At 36.5% G+C, this 15,895-nt stretch overlaps 1 protein-coding gene across 17 annotated transcripts in view; it reads right to left on the bottom strand.

Annotated features, from left to right (window-relative positions):
- The window catches only part of ESRP2 (epithelial splicing regulatory protein 2), a 188,320-nt gene that overhangs the window by 56,354 nt on the left and 116,071 nt on the right, over window positions 1-15,895 (bottom strand). For 15 of the 17 annotated variants that reach the window (XM_090149871.1, XM_090149864.1, XM_090149869.1 and 12 more), the window contains 3 exons: window positions 12,622-12,690; window positions 11,241-11,355; window positions 263-418 (listed from right to left, as the gene is read on the bottom strand). The gene's annotated coding sequence lies outside the window, so the exon portion shown is untranslated. The remainder of the gene's footprint in view (window positions 1-262; window positions 419-11,240; window positions 11,356-12,621; window positions 12,691-15,895) is intronic. The other 2 variants (XM_090149861.1, XM_090149862.1) reach the window with 2 other exon arrangements.

The following is a 15,895-nucleotide window of genomic DNA, read 5'->3' as shown; positions in this document are numbered from 1 at the left end:
AATATAGGAGACATGTTTAAACAGTAGCAAGTCTCACACTTCATATACACTACAAAGAAAACCACAAGATAATAGACATATCCAGTTTTAAATATAAAATATGTATGTATATATACATGTAATATTGACATGTGGGAATCAGATACGAGACTTTCATAACATTGAGGTGATACATAGAAACCTTGAAGACGCCATGGATATTATTTTCCCATTTGTAAGCATGCATTTTTGTGTATAGCCCACACAGAACTTTGAAAGTCACCTTTGAAAATGTTCTTATACAGTGAATCCACAATACACTCTAGCCAAGAGGACAAATGTAACTTCTACTGCAGTCGTTCTGCTGTACAGCTTGTCTCAAGAAGGAGCACTTCAACTTGTTAGAGAAAGACTGAATTTTCTGTCTTGAGTCATAGTTCTGAAAAAGGAAAGAGGAGAATTTACAGCCCATAGGAATAATCATCATTGTTAGTGTTTGTTAATAGAAACTATATCACATATGGTAAATTGAAATGTCAATTTATTTGCTCAGGTTAGCTTTTATCATTAGTACATTAACCCTTACAGCTGAATAATGTGGCATCCTCTGCTTGAATGTTTTCTAATTATCAGGGTAGTCAAGCTATACTCTAGAAAGTGAACACAGTTCATGACTTAATTCACGTGACCTACAGCCAATCATTTTTCACAGTGTGAATTGTTGCTAGTTAATACAGATGTACTAACATTTGGCCAGACAAAGGCATTTCAAAGATCTGTTCAGCCTTTAACTAAGGAATAGTCTTGCTATAGATTACTTTGAACAGTTTTGTCAGCCATAAAACACATCCCATTTGCTCGTCAGAGCTTCTAAAGAAGTATGTATAGCCACTGTGGTCTTCAGACCAGGGCAGGTACACACAATCCAATTTCTTTCAAAGTCATCATCTGCTTAGCTTTCAACAAAAGGTGTTTTATGACATCTGGGATAATTTTGCCCATACACCGTTAGGGAGTATTCACACGATCCTTTCTGCTGGATACTCTGTATGACAGAAAACAAAAAGGTTATCAGTGATAGCATACTAATATGCAGCCAAGAAAATGCTGAGCTAAGGTTTATTACTATCTTAGCAGTTTCTTAAACTGATACATTGCTCTGCCACTTAGTGTATGTGGTAAGACTACAGTAAACTTGGCTGAGGGTATTTGCATCTTATTAAGTACTGTTTCATTTCATGATATTACTGAAGGAAACAAATGTTAAAGGCAAAGTCACAGCTAAATCTGAAGCTTTGATGGTTTAATGAGGTATAAAACAGGCTCACATTAGCATCTGCAAGTTTGAATTGAATTCTCAACTTTAACTCTGTTTAGGAAATCTTTAGTTTGATGTTTGTCTTTTCAAGCAAAACTTTTCTTGAAGCTAAATATTACAGCTAAGCTGGTTTGACAGCTTGCCACCAAAAGTGGGAGGTCCTTCTTGTTTCCCCACTCTTTTCTTTCCCAGCTTCATATTTCTCATCTCTTTATACATGCTGCGGTTGTGGTCAGACCCAGGCTGAGCCAATACAACTTGTTAAATCACCAGTAAAACATCTTTCAGTCACCAACACGACTTTGTTCTGCAGGGTCACTGCCAGAGCCTACATACAATGAGAGGCACAGTCAAGAGGGGGATAAAACCATAAAATTGTCCAAAGCCACAATGCAACATTCTTCTCATTACCTACTGTACCATAAATAAATAAATAAATAAATAAATAAAAATCTACACATATTTTTGCATGTGTGTGTTTGTAACCAGGAATATGAAACTGTTAATTATGGCCTAGACCCCCAAAACGATCCTTTAGCTAGATTAAGTTGCAGTTTCACATCCTATGTCTTTTTTGAGGGGCAAGTTGGGTTTAGAAGAGCTGCATTTGGAAATACTGCCACCAAGAAGAGTGATCATGGCATTTTGCCCTCGCAGGGTCCCTCAAAACAAGTATGTTAGTTTGAGATGTGACATGGAACAGACTAAGATTTTATACCCGGAAAATTAAGGTACACATTCTCATCAGTTCAGTATAGACCATGCCTCCTTACTGGTCTGAAGACACAACATTTACTTCATAGATGCATGCACTGAAGGAGACAAAGCAACACAGTGAGATTAAGCAGTAAGCAGCTAGCTCTCTGTTAGTGAATGGGTCATGCTTTCATAGTTACACAGCAGTGTTATTTTAAATATCCACAGCAACCATTTTAGCCTCTGGGTAGTCTTTCAAATTACTTATGGAATTTTACATTTTCAAACCTTTTTAGAGTGAAAACTAACAGGCAGATGAAATGGCTAGAGGAGAAGAGCAGAAAAGCACCATCTTTAAACTTCCTATAAAAGCTCTGTATGAGACAGAGAAACTGATCTTGGAGAGAGTTGCCAGTGTTCGATTCCCACAATCTCACAAAAGCTTACTGGTATGAAGGACAGACCTTTTCAACACATCAGCACACAAGCACATGCATTTTGTGTGTGCTCCCCAGGCGCTTCCAAACAGATTTATTTATAGCAGACAAACCCTTTAAACTGTTGCTATAAGTACAATTTCAATCTGCTATGAGGTGATTCCGATTTTTGAGAGAAGGATCCAATCTGACAACTGAAGTAGTCATTTTAGGAACATCCTGATCCTATCAGCCAGCTTTGCTCATGAATAAATACCAGGCAGCCAGATTCTTTTCTTCCTTGTCCCACCTTCTAAAAACAAAAGCAGCCTCGGGCTATTAAGCCTTCCCCCATCACCCGTTAATCCCCAGGAAACAGCTTCTTTCTCAACTGTTTTTGCTTAACTGATGCAACATTTAACACCTCAGATGAATCAACACTGGGCTACTAGTCAGCTTCTGACTTCACTGCCGTTTCAGTTCCACAACACTAAATTAGGATTTCAGGATTCAGATGACTAGCATTTTGGGAGGCCACTTTAGAACCCACACTCGCCTCTAATACTTTCTTTGCTCTTCTTCCTTTGAATCTGTAGATTCAGGTAAATGCACAGGTACTGCATAGACTGTTCTGGTAACTCATGACATCTACACTGTGTAAAATGTTCTATAAGCATGAAAGTTCTTCAATCAAGTTTTTTAAGTTCAAGGATTCATATTTACAGTTATTCCTTATACGACCTTAGCATCAAAATAAAATATTCAATTATATATTCACTGAAGAGAAGCAGTTCCAGTGAACACAGAAACAGTTCTCTTTCTTATCTGAGCTTAACAAGAAACTCTGGATGACAGAAATGGAAGAACAGGAGAATCCCTAGGAAATCCTTTCTTCAGTGTGCATTTATTTTTTAATATATTATATATATTTGTACATACACACTTTTTCAAGCAATTATTCAAAAAGATGGATATGGATGGAAACCCCTCATTTCTGTGGGAGTTCAATTTATTTCGCTGCATACTTCACCTCCCCAAGCCATCTCATTGAGCTGAGTGGCCTCTATGTATAATAGCAATAGCATTAGTCAGCAAGATCTTGTCTTTAGCTTTTAAAGCTTATAACCAGCAAAGGAAATGACCCAGAGAACAGAAAAGGAAGTCTCTACTTCCCTTGTTTCTATTCCACCAACTCCTCACTGTCTCTACCAGGAAGAATGTGTCGTCTTTCAAGCAACTACTCTAGAGATGTCTTTTTATTTCAGCTTTGCCCCTAACCTCGTCCAGCATCCTCACGGAAGGAGGCTATGGGTTACGTTTGTTTAGCAGCCTCTAGCGGCTCACCACAGAAGTTACCAAAGGCTGTATCTTCACATGCAGCAGCCACAGCATATTTCTGCTCATACATTGCATGGTGCTTTGCCAGGATGCTCTCAACTACATAGTGGCCTATGAACAAGGATGAAGAAAGAAAATAAAAGGATAAGCCAATGCCACCGAGCTGTGTGCCACAGGAGTTAATCTTTCTCTGAAACATTCACATTTTGGTAACAACATAAAAGAAATAGATACAACCAAATAAAAGAAACAGCAGTAGCCACAAGGTGCTTGATTTGACCCAAGTGCACTACGTATTTCTTACAGCAACATTTGTCTTGGACCTTATGCGTTCATTCTTCAAGTTTCAAAAAGAAACAATAGATGCAAGATTTCAAAGGTTTCTCTCACATTCTAAGAAGAAGCTCTTCTAGAGGTTCCTACTCCATCCAGAAATGCAAGCCCCTACAATTTGAGACCTTACAGTGTTTCTAGCAAATGCAGCAATTCCTTACTGAAAAACTAATGCACTATGCAAATCCTTGTAGATGTTCTCCCATTTTTAAGAGAAAAGCAAAGAATTAGAGATACCAGAATCACAAATCTAGCTGGGCTACCTTTTGACTCTTGAGCAGACACTAGGTGAAAAGAAGGAGTTTTAAGGTGTGTCCTGAAGATCAAAATCAAGCATGTTTACTAGGAATGATAAGCCTCAGTTGCCTACACCTAATTTCATGCTATTAGGAGTTAATTGGTAATATTTTGTTGTTCTTTTTTTTTTAAGTGAAAGTGTATCTGATCTGTATTATGGTGAACAACAAAGTGTTGAACAACATCCTGAATAGAATGAAATTATAAGCATAGTTTCTGACTTCTCAGCTACCTACATTAAAATAGTGCATATATTCCAGGCTACTCCCACAGGGACAACTCAGTTTACCTTTGAGCTTCATAAAGCAAAACTGCATCTAAGAACTTATCTGTATTTTTCTTCCTGTCTTATTTCTGGGTATCCAGATAGTTATAGTTGATGACATGGTAATCAAAGACAAGGCCATTTGATAAGAAGGCACTGCTACTCCCTGCATTGATAACAGCTCTCTCCAAGCTTGAATATTCTTCATCTCGGCTAATCCCCAGGTTTTAATGAAGCTGTACAGGAAAAAGTTTCCAGTTGATTTCAGATTTTCTGGACAATGCTGGTGAGTACAGAACAGTGAGATTTGCAATGTGAAGTTCTCGTCTATATTTCTTTTTGAGAAAAATAAGATTAGTGTAATCGTGTGATATTTGGTCCTTTGTAGTAGGTAAGAATCGGTTTAATTTTAACTGCCCTTGTGGCCTTCCTGTTGATGATTTAGTATCCTGAACAATAATAGAGCAGTTGTGTATACCCATAAATAGGCTTTCTGTTGTGTTAATTGGAATTACATTTACTTATTTGGACCTGATCTTCTTCTGAGATTCTTTCATATTAACTGTGATGTAAAAAGAAAGAAACTATTTATTCTCAGCCTACTATCCAGTTTAATATAACTCAATATGACTCTAATATAAACTGCTTTTCAAAATACCCTAACCCAGCCTGCGTGTTCTTTCACAAAAGCTGAAACTATAGTCTGCTGTCAGTTTATCTTACATTTTACTTTTTCTCCTTAGTTAATCTCTCAACTAATCGTTCATCACACTGAAAAACTCTGTCCTCCAAATTCTGCTTCAGAAAGGAAGTTTAAAATACTTTGTTTAAAACAAGCAAACAACTGAAAGTCAGGAAATTCAAAGATGAAAATTCAGTATAATTAGGAAGAAAAGCCCCAAGCCTGTGACTCTTACATCAATACAGCCATGGAATGAAGGCTAAATCCACTCTGTGAAATAATTTTATCAAGGCTCAGACAGTTTTTTTATTTTCACAGGAAAGTACATTCATATGCTTAAATAATTGAATGCTATGCTAAACTAGACTCATAGATCCATACAAGAGGAAATTTATCATCACATGGCATAAGAGAGTAAGAGCCCAGAGAAATGCTTGAAAATAGGTATCTTGCTAAAATATTGAGAAGAGCAGAGATTCTTTCTTTAGCTATCTCCAGCTCAACAGAGAATTTCTTCTGAGAATGAAAAATCTTTATTAGAAACCAACAACTGAAATAAAATCTCCTGCAACTAAGATTCCTGCTTAGGATAACAAAATCTTTTTTATCCATAAAAGTTGTACTCATTGGGCAGCAGCAACATGAGCTAACCTACAACCCTCCACTGATCTGGTTCAACTACTAAAGCAATCACAATATTCTGTTTCTGAACAAATAACTGATGCTTGCTGCCAATCTTCTGTGAAAGATGACTGATTAATGGTACACTAACAGTACCACATGAGTTACAAACACATCAAACATGTCAAGTTTGTCAGGAATGTACTCACTGGAAAATGCTTAGATGTAACACACCCAGAAATTAAGAACATTTCCTTAGTGAAGTAAGCATATGAAAGAAGTGGGAACAAGAAGAAATGGACATATACCACCTTAGAAATGCTATTTATTTATAATGCTAGAATTCAGGGACACTGAAAATACTTCTTTTCCATAATGCTATCCAGGGCTGCAGCTTTCCTCATCACCATGTAATGAGGAAGTAGCTACATAGCTTGATCAAAGAGAGAGCAGCTCCACAATCCAGAGGCAAAGCCTCAGGCTAGACCTTCATAGGAGAGCAAATGCTGATCATCAGAGTGGACCAAAAGGATTTGCGGCAAAACAGATACTAGGATTTTACCTAGCATATTCCATGATCTTTGCTCTGTTTAAGAACTGTGAATCATAGCAGCTATATAACATAGTTGATGCTGTGTGATGCATCAGCAGGCAACCTCAGGTAGTGGAAGTGAGGACTGAGATGTCCAGATTTCCTTTATTATCTCCACCTCTGTAGTCAGAGTTCACTAGCCAAAACTTGTTGGAACTGATTTTTAGGTTCTGATGGTCAGCCTCCTCTAAGTTAAGGTGTCTGTGTATTAGCTCTTCTTTATTAGGTTTGTGTTGCCCTCCATTGTATTTCTGATACCTTGTCATATTTGGAATACAGAATACTTTTATTCTACTGAATATCAAGTATTATTACATGAGATAATATCTTACTAGCCTCTACTCCTGTGCTACTGTTTCTTCACAACTGGATGAACTTACCTTTCCCTTGCTTTTCATTTCTACAGTCCAGACACAGAAGTTTCACAAAGCAATCACAAGGCATAAGCAAGATCTGCTACACTGAAGCACTGTCACTCCTGAAATGTAAGTCAGCTGCATGAAGGAAGGGAACCAGTAACAGACATCTTACAATAGAAAGCACAGAGCACATCTGGTGTGGCTGAAATCACAGGGGAAAATTTTGGTAGGAAATGTAATTATCGTACTGGAATTTGGCAGCAACACCTGGATTGACATTCTTCCTTCATAGCAAATCAGGGATTTTTGATGACTGGAAATAAGAAAAGTCTTGGTTTTCCTTTTTTTCTAAAAAGCTGCCACTTTCATCAAAAGATTGACCCAATATTGTCAGAAAGGCTTTTTCTCCAAGCTAGAACTTACACTCAAATACAAATTGGAAAAAATAACTATTTGGATTAGTAACAACAACTTGGATAGTTTAGGATAGTGCTTTCTACAAAAATGTTCTAGTAAGAATTAATTTTCATCAAAATATTAAAAAAAAAAAAAGATTTTCTTTACCACAGTTCAACATCTGAAGTTGATAGAAAAGAATACTGAATAGAAGAACATGCATGATCTCTGAGTTTATCTGAAGGATATCTTTGTAGATCCTATAAATAAGTCTCTTATTTCAAAAGAGTAAATTTGAGTGCACGAGAAGGACTGCTTAATGAATCTTCATCCATCAAAGACTGAAAGGAAAGGAAAGATCAAAGTGTGTTTACAGTCAAGATGCTAAAACTATGTATGTTACCTGAACTACAAAGAAAGGCTTCAGCCATAACAAGATAAATAATCCATTCAGAAAGACAGAGATCTCAATTAGTGTCTTATATAAAAGTCTCACACTTTATCTAGCACAGCTAATCATGTACTGGTAGTCCTCATAGCAAAAGTATTGACTATATATGAATCATGTAAAACATAATCATAAAATTAATTATTAGGGCCTTTTAATTATTGCCATTGTTTATAATTACAAAATCAATCATAAGGGCCTTTTAGGTGTTGTGTTTGCACAAGCAAACTTGGTGCTCTGCTTTAACTTTTTGTTATATTAACTTAGAAATTTATTATGAAGGACTTCAGCTTTACACAGAAATTCAGTGTTACTGAAACTCATAAGACCATGACATCTACTTATTTTGTGATAACAGATATACATTAATATTACTGAAGTTTTAACACTAGGTTTTTTCACTGAAGACCAATAAAACAAAAGTATTGGACAACAGGGCTTTGGATTCACGTTCCGTTCTGCACTGCCCTGCATCAATCTCTACATATAGGTGAAAGAATAAGGATCTTGTCCTTTAGAGAGAAAAACCAACTAAATTATTTACTTAATAGTTACTTTGCAATATGCAAAATGTAATTATTTACTTAGGAAAAAAAAAATCAATTATGAAAAGTAGTGAATATTTTTATTTAGGTTTTTTCTTTGCCTTAGATATCCTACTAACACTGGTATTACTATAATATTACATTAACATGATAGTAAGAGAATGAAAGTCAGCATTGTCAAAGGAACAGTTATCTGTCTATTTTTCTCCCCTAAATGGAGATAAAAATAATATAACTTACAAGTTCTGATCACACAAATCTCTTTCTGTTACTGTCATTAAATCTGCTATTAAGTTTATTGGGAGCCATATTTTAATGTGAGCATGCAGCAGTCATGTTATTTTCTAATCAGAATACTCCAGGTGTGCTTCTTTCTTATACGTATGTCAGAATGAGAGACCTGAAGTTAGAATTACCAGAAGGCAACTAAGTAGCCATAGAGATGCTGATGAAAAATTGTTCCCAGCTATATACTTCATTTCTGCCAGATAGAGAATCAGATGCTTATGGATCAAACACTGATTACTGTAGTTTCAGAATAACTTGTTAGAAACTGCAGTTTAGGAGGTTATCCGAGAGTGGCTTTGCAGTTCTGACTAATAAAGCTAAGTCTGACATGTGTCCTTCCCTTATGCTCTTTGTAGAGGTTCAGCACAGTTGCTTATGAAGCAATCACTGCAGAGCTGCAATTTAGAATCCAACACTCTGAAGAAAATATCACACATTTTAGTGTTATTTAACATGGGAGGCTGTAAAACACAAAAAAAGTATGGCAGAAAAGCAACTGCTGCATGAATAGCTGTCGCATTCCCAAAGAGCAGCAAAGGCAGTATGAAGTATGGATGTGAACCATTGCAGTCAAAGCAAAGCGTCCTTGCTCATGAATCTCAGTTCTCAGATATCTTCTTGACAGTCACTAGCACATACACAGGTCTAGAGATGTCATGAGCCTACCCAAGCTTGGGCCAGATCATTAATTCAGCTCCTGAGGCAAACCTGAGAACAGAACCAAGTTATTTTCTCTTCATTTTATGCACACATGCACTAGTTCACATGTAAAAACTAGTGATTGTGACAGTGAAAAAGGGAAGTTGTATTTCAAATATCCGTTCAATAATTTATCTGGTGACCTGAAGATTTAAACTCTCAAAAGCTCCAACCATTCTGTTCACGCTCTTTAGGAATCTGACAGAAGATTTTTCAGTTGATTCCTTCAATTTTCACCAGAAGCAAATAAAAAGGAAAGAGCCAGTTTCACTGCTAGCCTGGCTAAAAACTACTGTTGAAGCAAGACCTTACCCTTCCTGCAGCAATTACTCAGTGCAACAGACATGTTATTACTTACAACTGAAGATTCACCAACCCTGCCCCAAGGGGAGAACAGCTACTGCACCTGTCAGCATGCAAATATGTTTGGTATGTTCAGTTACATTCACTGGCAAGCCAGTGAACCCACTAACAAAAAGATGGGTTTTTATTACATTGAGACACACTTTCAAGAAATCAAAACAGTTGCCTAAAGAGACACTCAAAAAAAACTGGGAAACAAAATTTGCAAGATTTTACAATTCTATAGAAGACACCCAGAACCCCCAAGAAAACTCTGTTAGTTCCAATGCATCCTGAGTGCAGTTTGAATGTAGCTTCAGGCTGTTAACTATCCCTCATTCAAAATGTAAAATCGCTTTTGGGTGACACAAACCTCATGCTTTTGGTTGACTTCATGATGTTTTGAGATAATTTCTTATAAATCCAGAATCATTTAACCAATTGAAAAGTATTATTTGAGCTACATTAAAGAATATTTCTGTTGTCATTATTTGCTTTGTACTTCAAATTTCTTGATATTTCAGACCGGTAGATTAGGATCCTCTAGCCATGTAGGAAGTGCTAGGAAATTCTGCCAACATCTTTGAAACCAAAGGATTAAATAGGTAGTTTCACAAAACTGTAGGATGCAGATGTAACCATGGAAGAAAATTGTTCAATAGTCTGTTCTACACAGTGGTGTTCCCTAAATTTTGTACTTTCTAAACTGGGCATTGTAAGAGTTTACCCATCAGAACTGTGTGGTTTGAAACAAATAAGCTAGTGTCTCTTTCTTTTGGATTAACGTTCAATATATACATTCATGTATATATATACATATGTACATACATATATATATATATGTCATTTACACCCAATAAAACTGCATGTTGGTCTCTATTCTTCTTCCTTCGTGAAGGTGACTGTGTACAGCAGTGGAGTAAGATAACGTATGCTCTGCCTGCAGCCATTTGTGTTTTTCTTAACTACAACAAAGTAATCCTGCATTCCAGATACTGCAAAGCTTGGCCAGTGTATACGTTGTATACAATGTAACTTAGCCTTATCATAAATATTTTTGATCCACCTAAATAATGAAGTTATTTTAAAAGATGTATAATTACTGCCTTATAGTCTGAATCTGTCTACAGAGAAAATGAAACAATCTATAATAGTCCATTGCTAGATTTAACTTCCACATCATTTAAGTTGCATTCCTCTGCTGATGCTGAAAATCAAGAGGATGGATCAAACAAAGATTCGTATTTTTTTTTTGTGAGAACACTTAAGGACAAGCAGTATCTAAGAAAAATCTTACAGACATAAACCAGATCGTAATCTACTTCCTATTGTAAGTTGGACTGGCAAATTTCCAAGTAGAGAAACTTTCTCACTAGCAATGATTTCTTCTTATGCCCCCTGCCTTTCAAACCAATGAACTCTTATATGTGATGATAATTAAGTACATGATTAAATTTGAGAATGAACTGGATATAATTTTGATGGTCACTGGAAAGAAAGAACCTGCAGAACTGCACCTGAAAATGTGGACTGTCTATTTGTAATTACGCTAAGAAAACATACAGTAAGTATCTGTAAGAAAACGAGGAAAGCAGTGTCCCATCCTGCTTCTTTTACTATAATTACCTGACCAATCATCTTGATGTCACTTCTTCAGTTACATATATGACTGGTCACTCTTGAAGTATTTGCTGCTCTCTTCCATATGCCTTCCATAAAAACAATAAGGCACATTTTTATTCTGAAAAAGGTGAAAATGAAAACTTACTTTTCAACTGCTTGAAAGAAGGGACTGTCTTGACATTCTGCATTTTCTGTAGCTAGTCTTGTTAATGACTCCCTGCCCCTCTTCTGGGGGTTAGTACAGTGGTTTGTACAACTACTTGTGGGGCTGCATGATGAAACTTACCAAGAAACCGATCTGAGAAAAAATAGATAACCACGAGAGCAAGGGTTATTTCAAACATATATCAATTCCCTGGTCTGCTCAAACATGCAGACCCACAAACAGTTGAACTCTCATCACCAGGGAGCATTTATGAGAACAGAAGTGCAAGGTGAGCAAATGTTAACTGCCTTTGCTACTGAGAGAAAAAATGGTGTCTTCATGCTCAACATTCTTGCTTCCTAAAGCATTTCTGTGGACTGACTGCACAATCAGCTTTTGCTTTGGCAATAAACAATCACTACTGAAACTAATCAGAACATGTGCAAAATAGCATATATGTTAGTCATACACACATTATGTTTTAAATTTAATCTTTCCAAAATGCTGTTAAAATCAGTCAGTGGTTCTCTGTTTTGTTTTTTGTTGGTTTTGTTTTTCATCCTCAACTCATCATTGCATTTACAGGCCTTAGTCAAGTTGGTCCTTCACAATGGTTTTCATTTGTTATCCCAGTATTTCCAGCCAGACACCAGTTTCTACCTCTTGTTTATTTGTTTATGCTGAAAACTGCCTTTAACATTATCCCTTAAACCTGGAAAACCCTGCCCAAATTAATTAGCATTCAACTTAAAACTCAGCCCCAAGACATGTTTTCACTTTGATGCTTACAGTAGACTGCCAGCTAATAGTGGATAGGAAGACTGCAGACAGGGAATTTTGATAATATAAACACTGTTTACTTCCAGCTTCAGGAAGTCTATTAAGTACGCAAATAACTAGACTTGTTGCTCTGTGTTCTTTTGTATCTTCTTCCACTGAACTAGTCTGCTGAAGCTATTAAAATATAGCAACTGAGATCTGTGTGTGTTGTATTAATGAGGCAGAAAGCTGACTACTGCTATACATCTTCTGTTTGAAGTTGTGCTTATATTAAGTAACACTGATGCGTCAGAAACAAAGTTGCATAATTTACATATACCCTCATGGCAGCACTGTGCACACATAATCGTTTTTGTTTTTTAAGATCCATACTGATTTTTAATTAAACTTAGAAGCAAACTCGTTCTTTCTTTAAAGCTGTTACTGAGCTATAATGAATTTTACTTTTATCTGCCTTACTTTGGAAAAGGAGTTGGTCTGGATCAAAGCCAGCTTTTTTACTTCAATCCCAAGGGAAAATTCAGTCATCTGTATGACAGGAAAGAAATAGACCTAACTCAGTCAGATCAACTAAGCTTCACAGGAGTAAGCTAACAGATTTCTATATTATACTGCTCAAGAAAGACAAAAGTAGATAATACAAATACCAATCTTTGAATTTTAAAAGCAGAAATTCAGTTTATTCCTAATTTCTACTATATTTTCTGTCTATACACATTCATTGGAAAAGGGCTGCTCCCAATCCTGTAATTATAGGCCATATTTTGCTTATTTTCAGGAGAATCTATAGACCTACACACTGTAGCATACAAATAAACTGAACCACTTCCAAATGTCGTTAGATCAAAACAATTCTTTCAGTACTGTCTTGTTAACAATTAACAATGGAAGCACTGCCAAAGTACATCGGCCTGGAATAGACTGGCCCATAAAAGAGGCTAACTCTTTATGCCTTGTTATGTGAATAAACAACTCATTATGAAATTCTTTGGAATTCCTGTCCTAGAATGTCAGGGATATAAAGGGTATACATTTAAAAGTCAATAGACATGAAAACTTCCATACAAAACAACAGTAGCAACAGAACTTTCCCCAATATGGTTATGTGATAATATACTCAGCAAGACTAAAAACTTTGTTATTACAGTAGTACTGCAGTCTTAAAGAGTGATTTGCAACCAGTCACAAAGCAGGTTCATTTTGTAGTTAGAAAGTCTTTTCCATTTGTACACGATGTCATATATTTATGAGGATGAGAGGCCAGAAAACAGACCTACAGGATACTGAGCAGAATTAACCAATTCTGTGTAAAAGTGTAGATTGTTTTCAAATAGCTTGTGAATCTGCTTTCATTTGCAATTTCAAGTTATGACAGAAGGCAAATTTATAGGATAGCTTTACAAGAAGTAGGCTTAGCAGAACTTATATTAAGGGCAACCAACTCAACAGCTCAAACCGATCTTTTTATCCATCTTTCAATATTTTATATTGTGAGCATCCCCCATTTAGCACCAATATGACAAAGGTGGTGTGAAACAGGGAGCTTCAGTGACTTGAATGATGCAGCTAGGGAAACAAAGGAGAAAGGAAATGATAGTCAAACCTATCAAGCTTTGTGCATGAAAATGAGATTTACCCAGTTGCTTCCAAATACATTTTCTTCTACAGCCAGGCCTCCACACACTTGCTATGCAGTGCTGCAGCTTCCCTCCCATCACCGGAGGAGGTGCCTCTCAGTCACAGTCCTAGCTTGAACCCCTCTAGCCTACAGTCCCAGCACTTTCCCAACATCCAAGTGGAAGCACCTGTCCTACCTAGCCTATGTCTTCAGGTAATGCCAGTTTGTTTGATGAAGTCTCCTGTGTAAGGAAAATAACGGAGAGGTCTGAGCTGTAGGATGCTACAGAGCTGGGGAAATTAAAATCCCTCGGTTGATGGAAGTGTCTTTTGGCTCAAACACTTGGCTAGATGGGTAACAACAGAAGAAAAATCCCTGACTCATCCCTTTAGACAGGGGTTAAATAGATGTCTGGTTTGTTACAAAATGATGTCTCTTACTTTTCCTGAGGCTTTTTTTCCTATTTGCTAGTGATGTCTTGCTCTGTTATAACTTACTGCATTTTTTTTTTTAATGGAAAAACTTGACTGAAAGAGAAAAAAAAATCATGGAAAGAAAAATACAAATTAAACATTATATAGAATGTAAGCAAATATAGAGAGAATGATGTTCTCTCATATTCAAAAACATGTAGCCACAGCTACATGTGCAGAAGAATAAAAATATCAGGCAATTACACAGTTAGAAGAGGAGTAATAATGGCTTCCACTTAGGAAGTATCAAACTCAAAACATCTCCTGAGGTCACAGGAAGCTGGTTTTGTAACTTAACCACCTTAATTAAACACTCTAAGTTAGATGGTGAGAATGGTGCTGCTGCATTCACTTCTGTATACAGAAGAGGGGCTGTTAGAAGTCTCACACACTTTTCAAGCAGATATCTTCAGATTCTCATGTCTTTAGTGCCCATATTAACACATCATTCCATCAGAAGTTTGACTATAGGAACATCTGTAATGTCCTCAACTCCCAGCCTCCTCTTTCCTACTTTGCTCCACAGAACTGCTTTTGCATTATACTATCTGAAGCATTACACACTTTAAAATGGAAAATCACATTAGATTTTCACACTTGTGGTTTTCATTGCAAATCTCATTATGACTGTTGAGTTTCATTTTTAGCCTTAAAGCCTTAAATTACGCAACTAAATTAAAATCTGTTTTCAATCATTCATTTTTCCTTGGTGTTCACAGTTCTCTTGCTTATAGAAATTCTTTATGTATAAGAAATTTCCCTACTCTTCTGATATGTTCTATATATACTTAATAGATGTAAATCAGGAAGGGTCTGTATGGTATTCACTTTAAATTCAGCCTAATTTAATTCTCAATTATTTCTCTTTCTATTGTTCTGGCTGCACACATCTACTAAATTAAGTTTGAGCAAACAAGGCTTCTACTGCCTGTAGGTAGATGTGCAAACAAGCTACTGCAGGGCAAGCAAAGTTGTGAACACACAGCACATCACATGCTTGACAGAAACTGTCTGCAGCCTGTTCTTTTCTTAGGTTATTATGTGCTATTACTACACAAAAGCTGACTTTATGATATTGTGTTAGCCAACAGGAACATTACAACTTTCATATATCTGTAGAAAGTAGATGACTCTTTTTTTTAAATTCACCTTCCATTTTCCTATTTTTAAACTGGGTGTAATAAATAATATCACTGACTAGTATCACCAAGAGCACAGCTTCTGTCAGCTGTAAAGAGATTTTCTGCCTGCCTGCAGGTCTTCAAGGAAGCATCTGAGATCTCTTCTGACTGTATTTTGAAGCGTAATGGAATTCCTAAAGAAATGTTTTATATTAAATAAAAAACTGATCACTTTGTCCAGAATCATCAACATTTTTCTGGGAACATGAACATGAAAAAGCACAGATGAAAATATCCTTCTGGATACATGCAGTGGTGGGGTGTAAAAGGAGTGCCCTCCTGCCCCACAGCTTACATCCCGAGGCTTTGGGTTGTACCTGCCTTAGCTTGTAAAACTGGTCATAAAATTACAGCATCTTAAAACTCCTGCCACACCTCTTGTTCCCATGCTCACATGTAGCTCTGGCTTCCACAGGCCAGTTGTAAACTGAGTATGGAAATATTTATTTACTTTCCCTACC

Source organism: Phasianus colchicus, chromosome 13 (genome assembly GCF_987193195.1).
Source record: "Phasianus colchicus chromosome 13, bPhaCol1.hap1.1, whole genome shotgun sequence".
Lineage (NCBI taxonomy): Eukaryota > Metazoa > Chordata > Aves > Galliformes > Phasianidae > Phasianus > Phasianus colchicus.
The sequence above is the reverse complement of the archived record's forward strand: the minus strand, read 5'-3'. Positions and strand labels throughout refer to the sequence as shown.